Source organism: Notamacropus eugenii, chromosome 1, assembly GCF_028372415.1.
Source record: "Notamacropus eugenii isolate mMacEug1 chromosome 1, mMacEug1.pri_v2, whole genome shotgun sequence".
NCBI lineage: Eukaryota > Metazoa > Chordata > Mammalia > Diprotodontia > Macropodidae > Notamacropus > Notamacropus eugenii.
Window position 1 is genome coordinate 353,124,687 of NC_092872.1, and position 19,987 is coordinate 353,144,673.

The 19,987-nt window shown below is 35.9% G+C and overlaps 1 long non-coding RNA gene and 1 other non-coding gene across 3 annotated transcripts; both read left to right on the forward strand.

The window, feature by feature from the left end:
* The first annotated feature begins 897 nt into the window (after positions 1 to 897).
* LOC140518250 (uncharacterized) lies at positions 898 to 13,857 on the forward strand. Of its 2 annotated transcripts, XR_011971883.1 has the most exons (5): positions 898 to 984; positions 2,285 to 2,588; positions 4,961 to 5,090; positions 6,865 to 7,125; positions 7,281 to 13,857. It is a non-coding gene; the product is annotated as an uncharacterized lncRNA (long non-coding RNA). The 2 variants fall into 2 exon arrangements; XR_011971882.1 differs by having other exon boundaries at positions 6,865 to 13,857.
* On the forward strand, positions 2,829 to 2,935 carry LOC140521939 (U6 spliceosomal RNA). The gene has a single exon (XR_011973199.1). It is a non-coding gene; the product is annotated as a U6 spliceosomal RNA (small nuclear RNA).
* Positions 13,858 to 19,987: the final 6,130 nt, after the last annotated feature.

Sequence of the window (19,987 nt, forward strand, 5' to 3'; positions counted from 1 at the left end):
AAATACCTTTTCATCAGGAAAGTAGCCTTCTATAGTCTCATTTTCCCATTTTTTGGGCATTTTCCCAGTCACTTACTTGACTTTTGAGCCCTTTGTTAAGTGGAGGGTATACTATCCCAGGTTTCAGAGGTTTTGTGCACTTGTTCTCTGAGATATCTCTAGGAACCTGCAAGTTCTCAGTTCCTCTAAAGTGCTATAGTCAAGGGAGAGGTGTTTACTACTCTCCTGGCTTGTACTCTGGTCTGTGAGTAGCCACAAACACTCTTTTCTGCCCTGGAACTGGGAGTAGGATTCCCTCTCCACAGCTGCCACCAGCTCTACCATGCCAGTGCTCCCTCTCACCCCAGAACCACCACTGAGGACTGAGACTCAGACCAGACACTCAATTTCCCACTGTCTACAGCTCTAGAAGCAACAGTGTTTGCCACTGCCCTGGGGTTGGGGCTAATCTATACTCCCCTCTCACCCACGTGAGAGTGAGAGAGTTTTCTCACTGACCTGTGAAGCTGTGTTTGGCATTTGTGGGTTGAGAAATCAAGAAACTGTGGCGCAGTGATTGAGCATTCTGAGACTTGCTCTGGTCCCATCTGTGCTGGCGTGGTCCATGCTGTGCTGCGCTCTGCTCTGAGCCAGGTGCAATAGACCCCTCCTGTTGGCCTTCCAGATTGTCTTGGGCTGGAAATCTGTTTCACTCTGTCATTTTGTGGCTTCTGCTTCTCTAAAATTTGTTTAGAGTCATTTTACAGGTATTTTAAGGGTTTTGGGTGTAGAGCTCAAGCAAGTCTCTGCTTCTACTCTGTCATCTTGGCTCTGTCCCTCTCAATAACTTTTTAATATTAAAGTACTGAGCAGCAAAAAAAAATATACCTTTTACATTTTTTGTCTTTTTTTCCCTCCAGGTAAATTTCAGTATTTTTTTAAAGTTCCATAAAGTCATTATTTGGTAGTTGGATTGATATGACACTGATAATTAAAGTAATTCAGGTAACATCGTCTTTTCTATTATATTAACTCAGCCTACTCATGAGCAACTAATATTTTTCCAATTATGTAGATATTTATTTGTAAAATAATATTTTGTGATTGTATTCAGATAGTTCATATGCTTATCTTTGCAAGTCATCTCCCAAGTATTTTATACCATCTAAAGTTATTTTAAATGGAAATTGTTTTTCTGTCTCTTGCTAAACTTTGTTGATAGTATATACAAATGCTAATGATTTGTGTGAATTTATTTTATATCCTGTAACTTTGCTTAAGTTGTTAATTGTTTGATTTATTTTTTAGTTGAGTCTCTAGGGTTCTCTAAGTGAACCATTGGTTGTTGTCTTTTATCTTTGAAGAAGACCAAATTGACATCACCATTGTAAAGTAAAATTTCAGTGTGTCTGACTGTGGCTGATCAGACCAATATGAGCTCAGAATGCTCTACCACAGATTGGGCATAGATTGTCCATGTGAATATTTGGGGTGGATATCCCAAATTTGTGCATCCTGTATTTACTTTGTGTGGTCTCAATTCTGCTTTGTTCAAAGAGCACAGCACCTTTTCTTATGTGGGCACACCATGCTGAGCAGTCCTGTGCCAGGGTCTCCCATGTTGCATAGTCAAATCCAAAGTTCTTGAGAGAGAACTTGAGAGTATCCTTGTATCATTTCTTCTGGCCACAATGTGGTCACCTGCCCTATGCAAGTTCTCCATAAATAGTCCTTTGGGCAAGTATACATTTTGCATTCGAACAACATGGGCAGCCCATCAGAGTTGCACTCTTTGAAGCATAGTTTGAATACTTGGCAGCTCAGCTTGAGCAAGGACTTCAGTGTTGAGTACCTTATCATGCCAGGTGATCCTCAGAATCTTCTTAAGACAGTTCAAATGAAGCAATTCATTTCCTGGCATGGCACTGGTAGACTGTCCAGGTTTCATAAGCATATAACAATGAGGTCAGCACAACAGCTCTGTAGATTTTTAGTTTAGTAGTCAGTCTAATACCTTTTCTCTCCTAAACCTTTCTTTGGAGCCTCCCAAACACTGAGCTAGCTCTGGCAATGCGTGCATTAACCTCATTGTCAGTGTGTACATCCCTGGAAAGTACACAACCAAAGTAAGTGAACTTATCCATAGCATTCAAAACTTCTCCATTTGTTGTAACTGATGGTTCCACATACCAATAGTGTGGTGGCGGCTGATGGAGTGCTTGTGTTTTTTTGGTGTTAATTATTAGGCCGAAATTAGCACAGGCAGCAGAGAATTTATCCATACTTTGTTTTATCTCATCTTCAGAAGCTGAATTGAGTGCACAATCATCTGCAAACAGAAAATCATGCACCAACACTCCTTCCACTTTGGTCTTGCCTTGTAACCTTTTCAAATTGAAGAACTTACCATCAGTACAGTAGGTGACCTTGATGCCTTGTTCATCTTCATTGAAAGCTTTTGTCAACATGGCTAAAAACATCATGCTAAAAAGCATGGGAGCAAGGACACAGCCATGTTTCACTCCATTAGTGACTGGTAAGGCACAAGAGCTTTGTCCGTTGTGTGACTTCAGAAAAGAAGTGAACCATCATATTCTCTGTGAAGAGTGGTAATTTTATTTCCTCTTTGCTTGTGCTTATTCATTTAATTTATTTTTTTGTGCTTTTGCTATGGTTAGCATTTCTAGTATATATCCTTGTTTCACTCTTGATCTTATTGGAAAACTTCTAGGTTATCTCCTTTATAGATAACACTAGCTCTTGGTTTTAAATGGATTCTACTTATCATTTTAAGGAAAGCTAAATTTATTCCTTTGCTTTCTAGTGTTTTTTTTTCCTAACAGGAATGGGTGCTTGCTTTGGCAGCACATATACTAAAATTGGAAATATACAGAGAAGATTAGCATGGCCCCTGCCCAAGGATGACACAGAAATTCATGAAGTATTCCATATTTTATTGTAACTCTTAAGAATCTTATTATTATTATTAAGGCAATTAGAAGTAGTATACATGGACAAAGAGCACACATATGAGTTGTCTATAATGGAATGATTAAAAAATAAAATTAAGGGGTAAAAAAGCAGGATGGACTGGAAGAATGCAGAAGGGAGCAGAACAATGGGGTAAATTATATAAAAAGGGTGCAAAAGGAAGAGCTCTTATAATGGAGGAAAAGATGGAGGGGTGAGCAACATTTGTATATTACTTCTCATCATAATTGACTCAAAGAGAAAATAACATACACATTCAGGTGGGCACAGAAGTCTATCTTACCCTATAGGGAAGTAGGAAGGCAAAGGGAAAATAGAAAGAAAATAGAGCTAAGAGAATGGAGGTACTTGTCAGAAACAAAACAAACTTTTGCGGGGGGACAATGTGAGAAGAGAGAGTGAAAAGGAGAAACAAGAACAAAAATATGATGGAGAATAATACAGTTAGTAATCATAATGTGAATGTGAATGGGAATGGGAAGAACTCACCCATAAAACAAGTTGGATAGCCGAATGAATTAAAAAGCAGAATTCAACAATATGTTGTTTACAAGAAATAAACCTGAAACACACATACACACACACACACATACAGAGTAAAAATAATGGGCTACAGCAGAATCTATTATTCTTCAACAAAGGTAAAAAAAGCAGGGTTAGTAATCATGATCTCAAATAAAGCAAAAGCAAGCATAAACATAATTAAAAGAGATAAGCAGAGAAACTATATTTTGCTAAAAGGTACTATAGACAATGAAATAATATCAATATTAAACATATATGCACCAGATGGCATAGCATCCAAATTCTAAAAGGAAAAACTACATGAATTAGAGGAGGAAATAGACAATAAAACGCCACTAGTAGGGCACCTCAGCTTTCCTCTTTTAGAACTAGGTAAATCAAACCATAAAATAAATTTAAAAGAAATCAAGAATAATAATAAAATTTTTGAAAAGTTAGATATGATAGACCTTTGGAGAAAACTGAATGGGAATAGAAAGGACTATACTTATTTATTTCCTAGTTGTACATGGCACTTTCACAAAAATTAACCATGCCTTATGGTATAAAAACCTCACAACTAAATGCAGAAAAGCAGAAATATAATTTGGATTCTTTTTAGACCATAATGCAATGAAAACTACATTCAACAAAGTGGTATGTAAACATAGACTAAAAATTAATTGGAAACTAAGCAATCTAATTCTTCAGAATGAGTGGGTAAAAGAACAAATCATAGAAACAATCAATAATTTCATTAAAGAGAATGACAACAATGAGACAACATGCCAAAATTTATAGTGTGCAGCCAAAGCAGGACTTAGAGGAAAATTTATATTTCTAAATGCTACATCAATAAAATAGAGAAAGAACAGATCAATCAACTGGGCATGCAACTAAGAAAAACCAGAAAAAAAAAACAAATTAAAAATCAAATTGGAAATCCTGAAAATCAAAGGAGAGATTAGTAAAATCAAAAGTAAGAAGCCCATTAAAGTAATAAATGAAAATACAAGCTGGTTTTACGCGAAAAAATAAACGAAATAGATAAACTATCTTTTGATTTTATTAAAAAAAACCAAATTATCAGTATCAAAAACAAAAAGGGTGAATTCACCAAAGAAAATGAAATTAAAACAACTATTACTATGTTGTTATGTTTTGCTCAATTGTGTGCCAATAAATCTAACAACTTAAGTGAAATGGATAAATATTTGCAAAAATATAAATTGCTCAGATTAACAAAAGAGGAAACAGAATTCTTAAATAACTCTGTCTTAGAAAAAGAAATTGAATGACTTATAAATGAGCTCCCTAAGAAAAAAATCACCAGGATCAGATGGATTCAAATGGAATTCTATCAAGCATTTACATAACAATGAATTCCAACACTATATAAACTATTTGAAAAAAAATAGACAGAGGAGTCCTACCAAGTTCCTTTAATGACACAAATACTGTTTTGTTGTTGTTTTTTTCTTTTCAGTTGTCTCCAACTCTTTGGGACTCCATTTGGGATTTTCTTGACAAAGATACTGAAGTGTTTCAAGCAGATTTCATAGGAATTGAGGGGATTGTCCAGCTCATTTTACAGATGAGGAACCAGGGACAACAAGGTTAAGTGACTTGTCCAGGGTTACATAGTTAGTAAGTGTCTGATGCCAGATTTGAACTCAGGAAGATGAGTCTTCTTGATTCCAAGCCCAGTGCTCTATCCACTCTCCCACCTACCTGTCATATCTGGCAGACTGTAGGCACTTAACAAATGTGAACTGATTTATTTGTTTTCTACCCACCCATCAATATCAATGAGAAGAGGGGAATTCAGCTTTTGTAGAACTACTTCAGAATTCTCATCAACTCCATGAAACATAACTGTGTCCATCTAGTCTACAATAGGTTTTGGTTATAGCCAAGAAAAGCTCAGCATTTGTAACTGAATTCCACTAGTTCTATTTGTAAAGTTAGTGACTATAATCTCTGGATTTGAATTCCTTTGCCCCTAGTATAGGAGTCCTGGCCCTGGAAGCTGGTCTCTTTTCTAGCGCATTTTCTCACAAGATCCCATTGACTTGTCAGTTTCGCTTTTATTCTCTGAGACCTACATCTAAGAAGATGTGCTAATCTATTCTACACATACTCTTTCAAGATGTCATTACACTTTATTAGGTTTCATGATGTTAGCAACTAATGCATCTGTACAAAGCAAACCTCACATTCTTTCTTCATCAGTAACACTGCTCATAAACACCAGTGGCAAAGACAGTAGATCGTATTTTCTGGATTCAGAATTTTTGTTTGGTGTTATTGTATCTCTGCTAAAATATCTCCACTGTTATTGTTTGTTTTAACTTTAGCTGTTCCAGCGTATTTTTTTCCTTTGATCTAATTACGTGTTGTCTCATTATTACATTATTATTTCGCTTGAAAAATTAGAGATAATTGACAATGAAATTTAAATTTTATTATTTAAATTTTCAAATAATCATAACTATTCCCAAGTTTTTTAACTTTTTTTAGATGATAGTTTTGTGGAAAACCCCTTTTTGTAGTATATTTATCAAAGTGAAAAGATACTGAGAAATGTAGCAAGTAATATAGTTTTTCAAACTTCCACACAGTGATTATCTGATTTCAAATACAGTCACTTCTTGTTCAAATGTAGCAAGTCACATGGCAAAACAACTCATTTTCTCATAAGCCTACATTGACAGTGACATGTCTGTGCTGAGACTCAACAAATACTCAAATTCAACCTTGTTTATATACACAGTAAATAACTACTCTGTTGCCTTTACTGTTTTGTTGTTTAGTGGTGTCTGACTCTTTGTGACCCTATTTGGAGTTTCCTTAGCAGAGATGCTGGAGTGGTTTGCTATTTCCTTCTCCAGTTCATTTTTACAGATAAGCAAACTGAGGCAAACAATATTAAGTGACTTGCCCAGGGTCATACAACTAGCAAATTTCTGAGGCCGGATTTGAACTCATGAAGATGAGTCTTTTTGATTTCAGGCCTGGCACTCTGTCCGCTCTGACACCTAGCTATACCTCACCTTTGCTTTGTGTCTGCCCAGATTAGTCATATTTCTGTTGCTTTCATATACTTTGAGTTGAACCTTGTTTTCATTGAAAAAAAGTACCCCTATTCATGTGGGAGTTGTGATAAAAATATCAAATAATTTTGGCCATTGTCTTGTGTCCTTCCTGAGAGGGTCTTGCATCTTCTGTGTCAGGACAAAGGGTACCCTCTTATTCTTTGGAAAATTCTGCAATATCATATAATAAATGTCTTAGAGATAGATAAAACAGACATGTTTTGTGAAACAGGTTGTTGGGAGGAAAGTGCTTTATAAACCTTAGTAGTCTGTAAATGTGAATTAATTTTCTTAGTGAGTTGTTGTGGGTGAAGAATTTCATGTGATGGCCAACCCACTGGAGATGAACCTCTATATTTACCCATGGTGGTTCTTGGAGAGCTGACCCTTCCAGTTGCTGGAAACACAATGGAAGCTTTTGTAATTTCATGGAACTTGCCCAGAGCTAGCATCTTATTGGCATATCATTCTTCAAGGAATTTAGACTCATGAGATGTCATGATAAGGCAGCAGAGTACTGAAGTATAATCATCATTGTCTTCCCCATCATCATCAGGTAAGAAAAGAATGGTTTCAATTCTTTATTTCTGAAAGTTTTACAAGACATTTAGTTCGTTCAATGCCATTCAGGAAGTGTTCATTTTGAACTTGCTTAACGTCTGCTGTAATGTAAAATGTACATTTTGACAATCTGATATGTTTATGTTTTAGATGTAGTCAGAAGGAGGGGAAGGATCCAGTTTCTTGAAGAATTATCCAACTGCTCATTAAATTCAATATGATTCAACAAAGATTTATTAAATTCTTGTTATGTTCAAGGCATCATGCTTCCTCATCATCACTGTTATGGCTGAGCTAGGCAAGAGTGGAGGGAAACAAGAAGGGAAATGGTAGATGGGATGAAACTCTGGGTTTGAGACCTGTATTTTTAACTATGAGATCTTGGTCAAGTTCCTTTTCCTTTCCAGGAGTTTCTTTATGGGTCAAATGAAAGGGCCGAACTAGAAGTTCTCTGGGGTGTCATTTTATTTGCAGATATGAAGTACATTCTGGCCTTCTCTTTCAGAAGTCAGAATCTGTTACAAAGTAAATTTTCATATGTGTTGTATTAAAAATAAATAAATATAACTAATTACAAAAGAAATTAATAGGCAATGAAAATCCAAAGATTTATTTGGAAAATCTCCCTGTAAAAAATCCAAAAAAGTTTTTATATGCTTGAACTTGGTTCTTTTAGGAAGTTGAAGTATGTAATTCATTTATGCATTAATTAAGAAGTTATATGAAACAGCCACATTTAATAAAAATGCTAAAACAAAATTATATTGTTGAGAAGTATAACATTTCAATTATTTGCATTTATGGCACATACACACACATACACACCCAACACAGAACCCTGAGTTTTTAAGCAGTTGGTTGTATATCAAAAAAGTGACATGTTCACATACTGCAGAAAAATATAACATGCCTGTATTATTCTGAATGGAAACATCTGGAACAATTTCTTTACCAGCTCTTTTCAGATGAAAAGATCCATCTCTTTACAGTCTACTTTGCTCCATGTTTCAGAATAATTGAAGAAGGGAAACTTCTCACCAAAAATGTTCATGTGTAACTTAGAAAATACAAAGTGGGCTGTTCCTCATAATCATTGAAGCACCTATTTCCCAGGGCTGTTCTGAGGATCAAAGGAGATAATAAAGGGATAATACTTCATAACCTTTAAAGCTCTATATAAAAAAAAGTTGTTTTCTCTTTGGGAGAAAGGTGAGCCCTCCCTCACCTTCACGTACCCCAAGTGACCTAGGTATGCTTAATCTTCACTTGGTTTGTCTTTTTGTATGTCCATCTTTTCTCCATTACTTTTCCCTCTCTCTCCCATTCCTATGAAATCAGCTTGAAAGCTTTCAGAAGACTACAGTAGAGAAGAAGTCAATTCACTTTTTAAAAATTGAATTCAACTCAATGAACATTTATTAAGCACCTATTGTGTGTTAAATTCCTATGTTGGATTCTGGGGATTCAATTGAAATAAGGGTCTGACACATGCCCAGAGTGCCTCTAATGGCATCTCCCCCACATGGATTTGCCAGGTATCCTGCTTCCTGCTTCAAGAAAAGATGAGATGATATGCAATGGAAATTCTTTGGAGAGACTATTGAGAATCTGTTGACATTCTGTGACTGGTTCCAGTTGGCTAACTATATGGTCAAGAGGAGGTCTTTGCCTAGCAGTGGACATATTCAAAAAAGGCCTGTCAGCTTCATTCATTTCTTCTTTATCTCAGCACTTTCTTTGGGACCTTGGAGAACTATAGGGAGTGAAACCTATAACCTTGCAAATTCAGAAGGTCTGGAGGACCCCTCAGGATTCAGCTGCTTCTGCGAGTGTCACAAGATGTTTAGTTTGTTCAGTGTCATCCAGGAAATATTCATCTTGAACCTTGCTCAACATCTACTATGTTGTAAAATATACATTTTGACAATTTGGTACGTTTATGTTTCAGATGTGGTCAGGAGGAGGGGGGATCCAATTAAGTTTTCAGGTATATTGTATTTGTAATCAGCATGACATTAATGTCCTGAGAAATAAGGAATTACCTTCCTTCAGGAGTGACCTCCTAGATCCCAGCCCAGGGGCAGATGAAACAAGAACATACCCAAATTTATCCTGTCTATAGTTTGTTTGTCTGTGGTTGCTCTCGTGTTGTCTCTCCCATTAGACTATTAGTTCCGTGAGAACAGTGATTATCTCTTGCCTTTCTTTCTGTTTCCAGGGTTTAGTATAGTAGCTGGCACATATTAGACATTTAATAAATGCTTATTGGCTAATCAAGGAGAGATGTTGCCCTTGTGTGTAAGAGTGCTAGGATCAATACTATCCAGGCACTGAGCTAAGTTGAGCTTATTGTTCCTAGACATCAAATTAGTGGATGGGAGAGTGTGCTTCTGAGGCATGGGAGGAAATTATTATTGCTTTATCTTTGAAGTAAATTTATAAAAAACTACCTGATGTTAGATGTTGAGATGGAACTGAGGTACTAGTCATGGACCCTTACCCAATGGAGGGAACATGCCTGACCCAGGGAACATACCTGACCCAGGGTCAAAGAATGAATGATAGTGAAGAAACAGACAGTCCTTTAATCCATCATACTCTAGATCTCAGAGGCGCAGATGTAGCAGGCGTAGTTCTGGGACAGTGAGCCAGGCAGTACTCAATGCCCAATCATGACAAATGATACAATACCTGCCTTCTCTCTGCTTGAAAATTAATGGGAAGAACATGCAACATACACACAGAGGTATAAAACAAAGCACAATGCGATAGGGACAAATGAGACATCCAAAAAAAATTTAAGGAAAATTTGATAAGAGAGAAAACATCTAAGGGTTATGGAAAATGGATAGAAGTTCAACAGATACGTTTAGATTTTGAAAGCCCTCTTCAAAACTATTTAAATGTTTTAAAGAATTAGCATTTTAAGAGGCCAGATCTCTGAGAAAAGGGCAGAGTGATTCTCAATGATGTCTTCCTCTTCTCTCCAGTAAATAGTAGCACCTATGGTCTTTTGGCTTAGCAGATGATGCTCTGACAGAGACTGGAGGTAGTATATTTGAGTATTGCTTAATTTCTTTAAAAGTATCCCTGTACTTCTTAGGGCCTTGATATTTTCATGTATGTAAGGCCATTAGTGCACAATCTTCCCTACGGAGCAGTTTTAATGCTGAAAGGGACAGAAAAAGTACTTTCATATAAAGAAAAAGTATTAATTTGGGAACAGTTTGATGCCTGAAAGGAACAGGAAAAAAAAATTTTATTTACTAAAATCTTAAAATAGTTGTATAAAGGAACATAGTTTTCAGATGGGACCATTTGGGATAGAAAATGAACTGTGGCATAAATACAAAAGTTTGACTCATTTTGTAAAGGTTGAGGCTTTTGTTTATATGTGATCAATTTTATTATTTAAGAAAGGCAGAGAAAACTGGTAATATGTGAGTATGAAAAAACCCAGTTTGAAGGACACAAAATGAGATGGAAGATTGATTTTGAAAACCTGTAAGTACAGAACATTTTGGGTCCCTGGGCTTATTTGCATACAATTTAGGGTACAACTCAAAAAAAGGAAACATAACTATATAGAGTCTGAGAGATGATGAAATTAGAAAGGTGGATTTGTTAGATGTAAGATAGTAGCTCATGGATGAACAATGAATCATTGAATAGTAATAGCATACTTTGATTTAAATGATTGACTCCTCTGAATTTTAGTGCCTTTTCTCTGTTAAATGGGTTTTGTATATATTTGCTTGTGTGTTGTCTCACCCATTAGATTACAAACTACAGAAAGGAGCAGGGACTGTCTTTTCCCTCTTTTTGTATCCCCACTGCTTAGCACAATGCCTGGCACATGGTGTGCACTTGATAAATGTTTATTGGTTTGATTGGTGACTGAGGCTGGAGTGATAAAAAAAAAAAAAACAACAAAACCATACAGGAGAAGCAGCAGCAGCAGAAGATCCAAAGGCAGCTCTCTCTGAGCTATATGAAAAAATCAACAGGAGGAGTCAGTAATGGTTATCAAAATTTCAATACATAAGAAGGCTTTGATTATTAGTTCCTGATTGATTCAATCAACAGTATATTAGTTGCTATGCTGAATAGGATTTCCAGCTATATCCCTTCATTGCCCCCTAGAGTTAAAGGGAGGTGAGGCATCTAACATGGACCTGTACTTGGTTATGCCCCTCTGGTCTGAGTGGCAAGAGCAGATAGGGGAAAGACAGGTCTTACTGCTGCCCTGCTGAGTCAGAAGAGACCCTTCAAACAAATTTGGTGATGCTGAGTCCCAGTGAGTACAAATCCAGTCAGGGTGATTTGCCTTTCCTAGAGAGTTAATCTGAACTGTTTTGTTGTGAGCTCTGTTCTGATGGAATGAAATCACATCTTGATGCTTATATAGCTGATTCAAATGTTTTGTAGCGCCCAGAGATGGCCAACCTGGTGAACTTCGAAGTTCTCTGGTTTAAAGGGAATTGCTAGTCCAAAGGACAGTTTAACACTTTTCTAATTCCCTTTGAGAGTGATTGTAAGTTCAAAATGATGGCTCCATTATCTCATAAGTGTGGCAATTCTTTCTACTGGTGCAGACTACAACTTGTCCATACTTTCTCATTTTGTCTGATTCTTGGTTTTTCGTCAGTTATTCTTCTAAGGTGCTTCTATGCCACATGTAGGGACCTTCTTCTAATCCTGTTCAATGCATTCATTAAGTTTAATTAATATTAATTAATTCCCTATTGTATGTGTGTGTGTGTGTGTGTGTGTGATTGGGATTAGTTTTTTCAAAAATGGAATATATGGAGATAAAAAAAATTCAGCCTTATGTAGTCTATATAGTCTTATATAGTCTAAAAGATACACACACATATATTTGCTACAGTCTAATGACATATATGGAGGTATGTATGCTGCATAACAGGACCTAGTAGATAGGATGAAAGACTCCAGACAAAAAAAGAACCCTAGGAAAATCTGTGAAGGGAAATAACACCTTCAGCTGGAGATCAAGCAAAGTTTTCTGGAAGATGTGGTACTTGATTCTTGAAGGAAGAGAGGGATTTTAGCAAGCAGAGAAAGGGAGAGAATTATCATGATAGTATGTGCAGATGTACAGAAACAGAAGAACTAGCTGGGAACAGGGAACAACTATGGCTCTTAGAAGGGCAGCTAGGTGGTATAGGTAGAGCACTGGACTTTGAGTCAGGAAGATTCATCTTTCTAAGTTCAAATCTAGCCTCAGAATATTACTAGCTGTGTCCCTGGGCAAGTCACTTATTCCTGTTTGCCTCAGCATCCTCATCTGTAAAATGAGCTGGAGAAGAAAATGGCAAAACCATTCCAATATCACTACTAAAAAAACCCCCAGTGGGGTCACAGAATCAGAAATGACTGAACAACATGAAGAAGGGCTCTTAGATAGGGATGATGAAGGGCAATCATGATATAACACTGGGTTTTAAAAGGAGTAGAGATTCTGGAAGTAGAGTTAAAGAAGGAGTACATATACTCCAGACATGGTAAATAAGCTTCTAATCTGCTATCCTTCACTTTGCAAGGAAAATCTTCTAACTTGGGTTTACTAGCTGACTGACCCTGGGAAAGTCACTTAACCTCTGCTTTACTCAGTTTCCTTATCCTTAAAATGAGGATGATAATAATAGCACCTACCTCCCAAGGTTTTTATGAGGATCAAGTGAGATAATTGTAAAATTCTTAGCATGATGCCTGATAGCATAGTAACTGTTATGTAAAAGTTAGTTATGATTATGATTATTCTCGCTATTATTGTTTACTCCATGTGGTAGGAAAAATTAGCATTTCATTTGCTCTCTCTGTATATATGGCTCATCTATTTCCCAATTGCTGGGCACTCCTCCTAACCCCATGTTTCCAGTTCTTTGTGACCAAAGCAATAGTTGCTATAAATGTGTTTGTGCATATGGGTCCTTTTCATTTTTCTTTGATCTCTTGAACCAGTGCTTCTTTTGTTTTATTTTTTTAACTATACAAACTTTTTTTCTGTAGGAATCCTTATCCAGAAGACAGTATAACCCAAACTAAATGTGTTGAAAAAAAATTTAGAATGATCTATAATGAATTGTTAAGAATGCCATAGCTCAATATGACAAAACAGGAAAATGATAAATGATGGAGAAGATGTGGGAGAGCTGGAACACTAATTCATTGTTGGTGGCACTGTGAATTGCTCCAACCATTCTGGGGAACAATTTGTAACTATGCCCAAAGGGCTATAAAAATGTGCACATCCTTTGACTCAGCAATACTGTTTCTAGGACTGTATCCCAAAGAGATCATAAAAATGGGAAAAGGGCCCACATATGCAGAAATATTTACAGTAGTTCTTTTGTGGTGGTCAAGAACTGGAAATCAAGGGGATGCCCATCAATTGGGGAATGGCTGAACAAATTGTGGTATATGAATGTAATGGAATACTGTTGTGCTATAAGAAATGACAAACAGGTAGACTTCAAAAAAACCTAGAAAGATTTATGTAAAGTGATGCTGAGTGAAGCAAGCAGAACCAGGAGAACATTATACACAGTAACAGCCACAGTGTGCAAAGACAGTGTGCAAAGACTGATTTTGATGGACTTCTCAGCAATGCAAGAACCTAAAACATTTCCAGAGGACTCATGATGCAAAATGCCATTCACATCCAGAGTTGGAACACATATTAAAGCAGACTATTCTCTCCTTTGTTATGTTTTGTTTTTCTCTTTGCTTCTCCCGTTCATTTTAATTCTTCTAAGCAGCATGACTAATGCAAAAATGTTTTTAATAGGAATGCATGTGTAGAACCCATAAAAGACTGCATGCCATCTTGGAGAGGGAGAGTTGAAGGAGAGGGAGAAAATATGGAACTTATGGAAGTGAATGCTGAAAACTGAAAACAAATAATTTAATATATTTGGGGAGGGAAGAACAGCATAGTTCTTTTGTAGGGTATCCAATTAACCTTTTGAGACTGGCATCATGGGTGACAAACTTTTTACTACAATTTCTCCTTAATGCCACTGTCAGAAATTTTAACTGGATTTATCAGTTTTACTCAGATTAACAGGCTTCATGTTATTATTTAATTTTTAGATTAAACTACAAGACTATAAATAAGTGGAGAAATATTAATAGTTCATGAATAAGTCAAGCAGTCCAAATGGGTGCATGATCTAGGTGTAAAAATTGATGCTATAAACAAATCAGTGGAGCAAGGAATAGTGTATTTATCAGACTTATGGAGAAGGGAAGAAATTTTGACTAAAGAGAAAACATTATGAAATGCAAAATGGATAATTTTGATCATATTAAATTGAAAAGTTTTTGCACAAACCCAATGCAAGCAAGATTAGGAGGGAAGCAGAAAGACTTTTTACAACTACTGTCTCTGATAAAGTCTTCATTTCTAAAATATAGAGAGAACTGAGTCAAATACACAAAAATACAAGTCATTCCCCAAATGATAAATGGTCAAAAGATATGAACAGGCAGTTTTCAGAAGAAGAAATCAAAGCTATCTACAGTCATATTAAAAAAATGCTCTAAATCGCTATTGATTAGAGAGATGCAAATCAAAACAACTCTGAGATACCACATCACACCTATCAGATTGTGCTATAAGAAATGATGAAGGGGATGGGTTCAGCAAAACCTGAGATGACTTGTTGGAACTGATGAAAGTGAAGTGAATGGAACCAGAACAATGTAAACTGTAATAGCAATATTATAAATATAATCAACTTTGGAAGACTTAGTAACTGATCAACACAATGACCTGCCACAATTCCAAAGGACTCATAGTGAAACATGCTTTCCACCTTCAGATAGAGAACTGATAGATTAAGAGAGCAGATTGAAATTCTCTCTCTCTCTCTCTCTCTCTCTCTCTCTCTCTCTTTTTCTCTCTCTCTCTCAAATTTGTTTCTCATATTTGTAATAAGTTTTGGGGTGGGTGGAGGGAGAAAATATAGAACTCAAAAAAAGAAAAAAGTCTGTGGTTTAAAATTTAATTTAATTACTTTAAAACAATTTTTTTTTAAAGAGAAAGCGAGACAGATTTGTGTGAACTGATACACAGCAAAGGAAGAAGAACTAAGAAAACAATTTATGTAACAACAACATTGTAAAGACAAACAACTTTGAAAGACTTGAGAACTCTGATTATCACACTGACCAACCATAACTCCAGAGGACTAACAATGCATGTTACTTACACGCTGACAGATAGGTGATGGACTCAAGAAGCAGAATAAGATATACACTGTTGGACCTGAACCATGTAGACATTTGTTTTGCTTGACTATGCAAATTTATTCAAAGATTTAATTTTTCTTCTCCTCCTCCCCTCACCCCAGCCACACCATAGGGGTAAAAGGGAGATGAAGAAGAGAAAAAATAAATGTTTTAATTGAAAAATATAAGTAAAATCAAGTGAAAAATAAGAAAAAAAGTAAAAGCACTGATTCCTTCTGGCTCAACAATTTTTGTACGAAGAAAGGCACAATGAAATAATAGGAGTAATATGCAATGATTATGGCTTATCTAAGCTGATATATTATAGATTATATTACTGCTCAAATTAATCTATAGTTTCAATACAATATCAAGGAAATATCATTGGGATGTCCATTGATAAGTAAAGTAGATTAAAATGGTATCAGAATTTATATAATTGAACAGGTCATGAGTAGTAAGAAAAATAATGAAAAGAAATTAGAAAGCTGAATATTACTGCCAGATCTCAAATTATAGTATAAATCAATGATTATCAAAACTATTTGGCACAAAATATAAAATTAGAAAAGTGATACCAGTATAATAAATTGGAGAAATAAGATCTATAACCTAGTGCATAAATTAGCTTGATATCATAAATCTCTAAAAGTAAATGACTGAGGAAGAACCTTGTTATATTAATATGTCAAGAATCTGTATAAGCTGGATGTCAGTTTAGCAGAAAATGATTAGAAATTCTATTATGCATCTGATTTTAATTAATTGCAAGAAACTATTTTCTGGGTTCAAAATAATGGAGACCTGGGAACAGGGTGAGGGAAGTGGCCACTCTATCTTGTAATTTGTGATAGAGGAGAGAAAATTCAAGTATAGCTTAAAATATGCCCTAGACTTTGGAGGAACATATTTCAAAGAGTTCAGAGGAAAGATAGCAGAATCTCATGGGGATATAGGGGAAGCTGTCTCAGGAGGAATGGAAAAGGAATCATTCTGAAGGCTCAAAGGGAAACAGATCTGATAAAGAGGAAAAATAGGAGATATCTGAAGAAACTGATGTGGATGCATAAGGAACTCATCAAATAAATGAAATTTTTAAAAGATATATGCAGAAGATGGAGGTAAGAATAGTCAACCTAGGATGAATATAAGACTATAACACAGTACTGTAAAGGAGTGTCAGAAATGCTAAGGCTAAGAGCTATCTACTGTCAAGGAAAACTAAAAAGAACTGTGTTGTTTTATTTTTTTAAATCTTTACTGGGGGAAAGAGGCAGATTAGAGAAGGGGTAGGATAATTGCAAAGAGTGAATGAGTCATTGAAAACTGACAACTGAGACAAGGCAGAGCTGTTTAATTTTTACTTTAATGCTTTTATTTTCTTTTCCAAGAAGACTCTCCATTACACTGTAAAAGACAGAACAAAAACAACTAATTGGAAATTGGTACCTAACCTAGGAAAGAGAACCCTTAAATACCCTAGAAAGACTAAGATCACCTGGCTCAGACAAACAAAATGCTTAGGTACAAAAAGAACTCAGTGATGTGAATGCTGAGCCATTGTCATTGCTATTTGGAAGATAATTAAAATTCTATGAAGAAAGAATGAGCTGACACAAGACTAGGGCATGGCAAATATCATCTTGATTTTCAAAAAAAGGGAGAAAATCTACATGAATAATAAAGATGGATGTGATTCCTAGCGAAAATTTTAGAGTGGATCATTAAAGATATGGTGAACACCTTGAAAAGGAAGTGGTAATTACAAAGAATAACATGGCTTCATCAAGAAGAGGTCTCCGCAGACTTACTTTCTTTCTTATTTTGAGTAGGTCTTCTAAATTGGTTGACCAAGGCTATCAATCAATCAGTCAATCAACAAGCATTGTTTAAATACCTACTATATGTCATCACTGTCCTAGGTGCTGGGAATACAAAAGCAAAACAAAAAGATGTTTGCTGTTTTCAAGGAGTTTACCCTTAATCTGGGGTTATGCAGAATACTATACAATATTATGGGTAATTAAGTAAAAAGTAGTTAGAGCAAGAGCAATTATGAGTATTAAGAAAGCCTTCACACAGAATGTACTATGATAGTTGGGGGATTCCATGAGGAGGTGGGGAAGGAGGAAATGAATGGGCAATGCAAAGGTGTGGAGACAGAAGATGGAGTGCTGTGGGTAAAAAACAGAGAGAATGTCCATTTAGGTAGACTACTGAATAAAAGAGAATAGTGTAAATTGTTCATCTAGATTTTTTCAAAACATTTGATAAAATTTCTCGTACAATTCTTGAAGAAAATATGGAGAGATGGGGGCTAGGCAATATAGTAATGTGGAACTGATTGGATGGTTAGATTTGAAAATAAGTCATTAGTGAATTAACATCACTTGGCAGGAGGTCTTGAGTGGAATGCCCAAGGGATCTGTGCTTCTCCCTGTGCTGTTCAACATTATTATTAATGATTTAGATAAAGAGATATATGGAATATTGATCAAATGTATAGATTTTGCAGAGCTTGGAGGGATAGTGAATATACTAGATGATGGAGTCAGGATCCAAAAATAAAAGTCCATAAGCCAGAGCATTGGACTAAATTGAATAAAATAAAAATTTCCAAGTGACAAATGTAAAATGTTAAACTTGAGTTTTAAACATTAGTCCCACAAGGACAAGATGGGGGAGACATGGTTAGGCAGCAGTTTGTTTGGAAAAAAAAAAAACCAAAACCTTGAGGTTTTTAGTAAAGTGTAAGTTCATGTGAGTCAGTACTGTGATGTGGCAGCCGAAAAAGCAGATGTCGTCTTGGGCTTCATTAACAAAGCATGCCTTCCAGGAATATCGTGCTAGTCCCTCTGTACTCTGCTTTAGTCAGACCACATCTAGAGTATTGGCTTCAATTCTGGACATCAGAGTTTAGAAAGAACATTCTGGAGTGTGTCCAGAGAAAAGCAAACATGATGGTAAAGGACCTTGAGTTCATGTTAAATGTAAGGATTCATAGAAAGAAGTCAGGGTCATAGAGATCATGGAGAAGACTCAGAGTGTATGAGATAGCTGCCTATAAGTATATTAAGGACTATCAAGCAGGAGAGAGACTATATTTGTTCTATTTCATCTTCAAGGGCAGAACCAGGATCAACATAACTCATTCCCACAAAAAAAAATTGCTTCACAACAGTTTTTAAAAAACACACCAATAATTCCAACAACTTCCTAATGATGAGTTGTGCAAAAGAATGATGAGATGTTTTAAGTGGTCTTTCAAAGGAGACATTTCATCAGTCAAATATTCAATAAGCATTTATTGCTAGCACAAACAGAGGCTGGATGACTACTTGTCACATATGCTATATTGGGAATTGATTTTGGTGTATGTATTCTTAAATAGCTTATGATATCTCTTCTAATTATAGAATGCCATGATCATAAAGGAATACCTTTAAAAAATTGGAGGTAAGGACTCATGATGAAAAATGCTGTCCAACTCCAGAGAAAGAACTTATGAATTCTGCGTGTGGGTTGAAGTATAATTTTTTCTTACTATATATTTTTTCTTTTTTGCAACCTGGCTAATATGGAAATATTACATGATTTTTACATGATTTCACAGGTATAATTGATATCATGTTTGTTGCCTTTTCAATGAGTAGGAGGGGGACTGGAGGAAGAAGAGAACTTTGAACTCAAAATTTAAAAAATGAATATTAAAAATAAACATTCTTTTTTTTTTAAAAAAATAGAAGACTACAAGATGGTATATTTCACAACTGTATCTAAGTGGAAAAATCTTAACCACTAATGAATGAAATATACCTGTGGTCCCAATTATGAGGGGAAGTTGAGGCTAATGATACCTTGAATTCAGTAGTTCTGATTTGTAGGAGGGCTAAAAACAATAGGTTGTCCATCCCAGTTCTGGTACCAATATATGGAGAGTCACTGTGGCCAGGCCAGTGAAGGAGGGATGAACTGATCCAGGTCAGAAACGAGTGTGTCAAAGTTTTCATGCTGATAAGCAGTGTGGTTGGACCTGTAAGCAGATATTAGCAGATATTGCACTTCAAGTCTAAGAGAAATATGGAGACTGAGGAGAAGGGAGGGGGAAGGGAAAGGAGGAAGAGGAAGAAGAGAGAGGGAAAAGGAGGGAGGGAGAGAAGAAAGGAGGAAGGAAGGAGAGATGAATAGAAGGAAGGAAGGGGAAGAGAAAGAGAGAGAAGGAGGCAGGGAAAGAGAGAAAAGAGGGAGAAAGGGAGGAAAGAAGAAAGAAAAGAAGAGAAGGGGAAAAGGGAAAGAAGGAAAGAAAAGAAGAAACAGAAGACAAGGAAGACTATACATCTGGAATATGAAGGAAAGATACAAACTGGGGAAACAATCTGTAAATTGAAAATCTCAGATTAATGTCTAAAATCTATAGGGGCTTAATAAAAATTTATAAGAATAAGAGCCATCCTCTAAGTGATCAAAGAATATGAACAAGCAGTTTTCAAAATAAGAACTGCACATATATCTATCCATATTTTAAAGCATATATATTTATGCACACACACACAAACACAGAATGACTTTGAAATATTCAAAATCATTGGTGATAAGAGAAA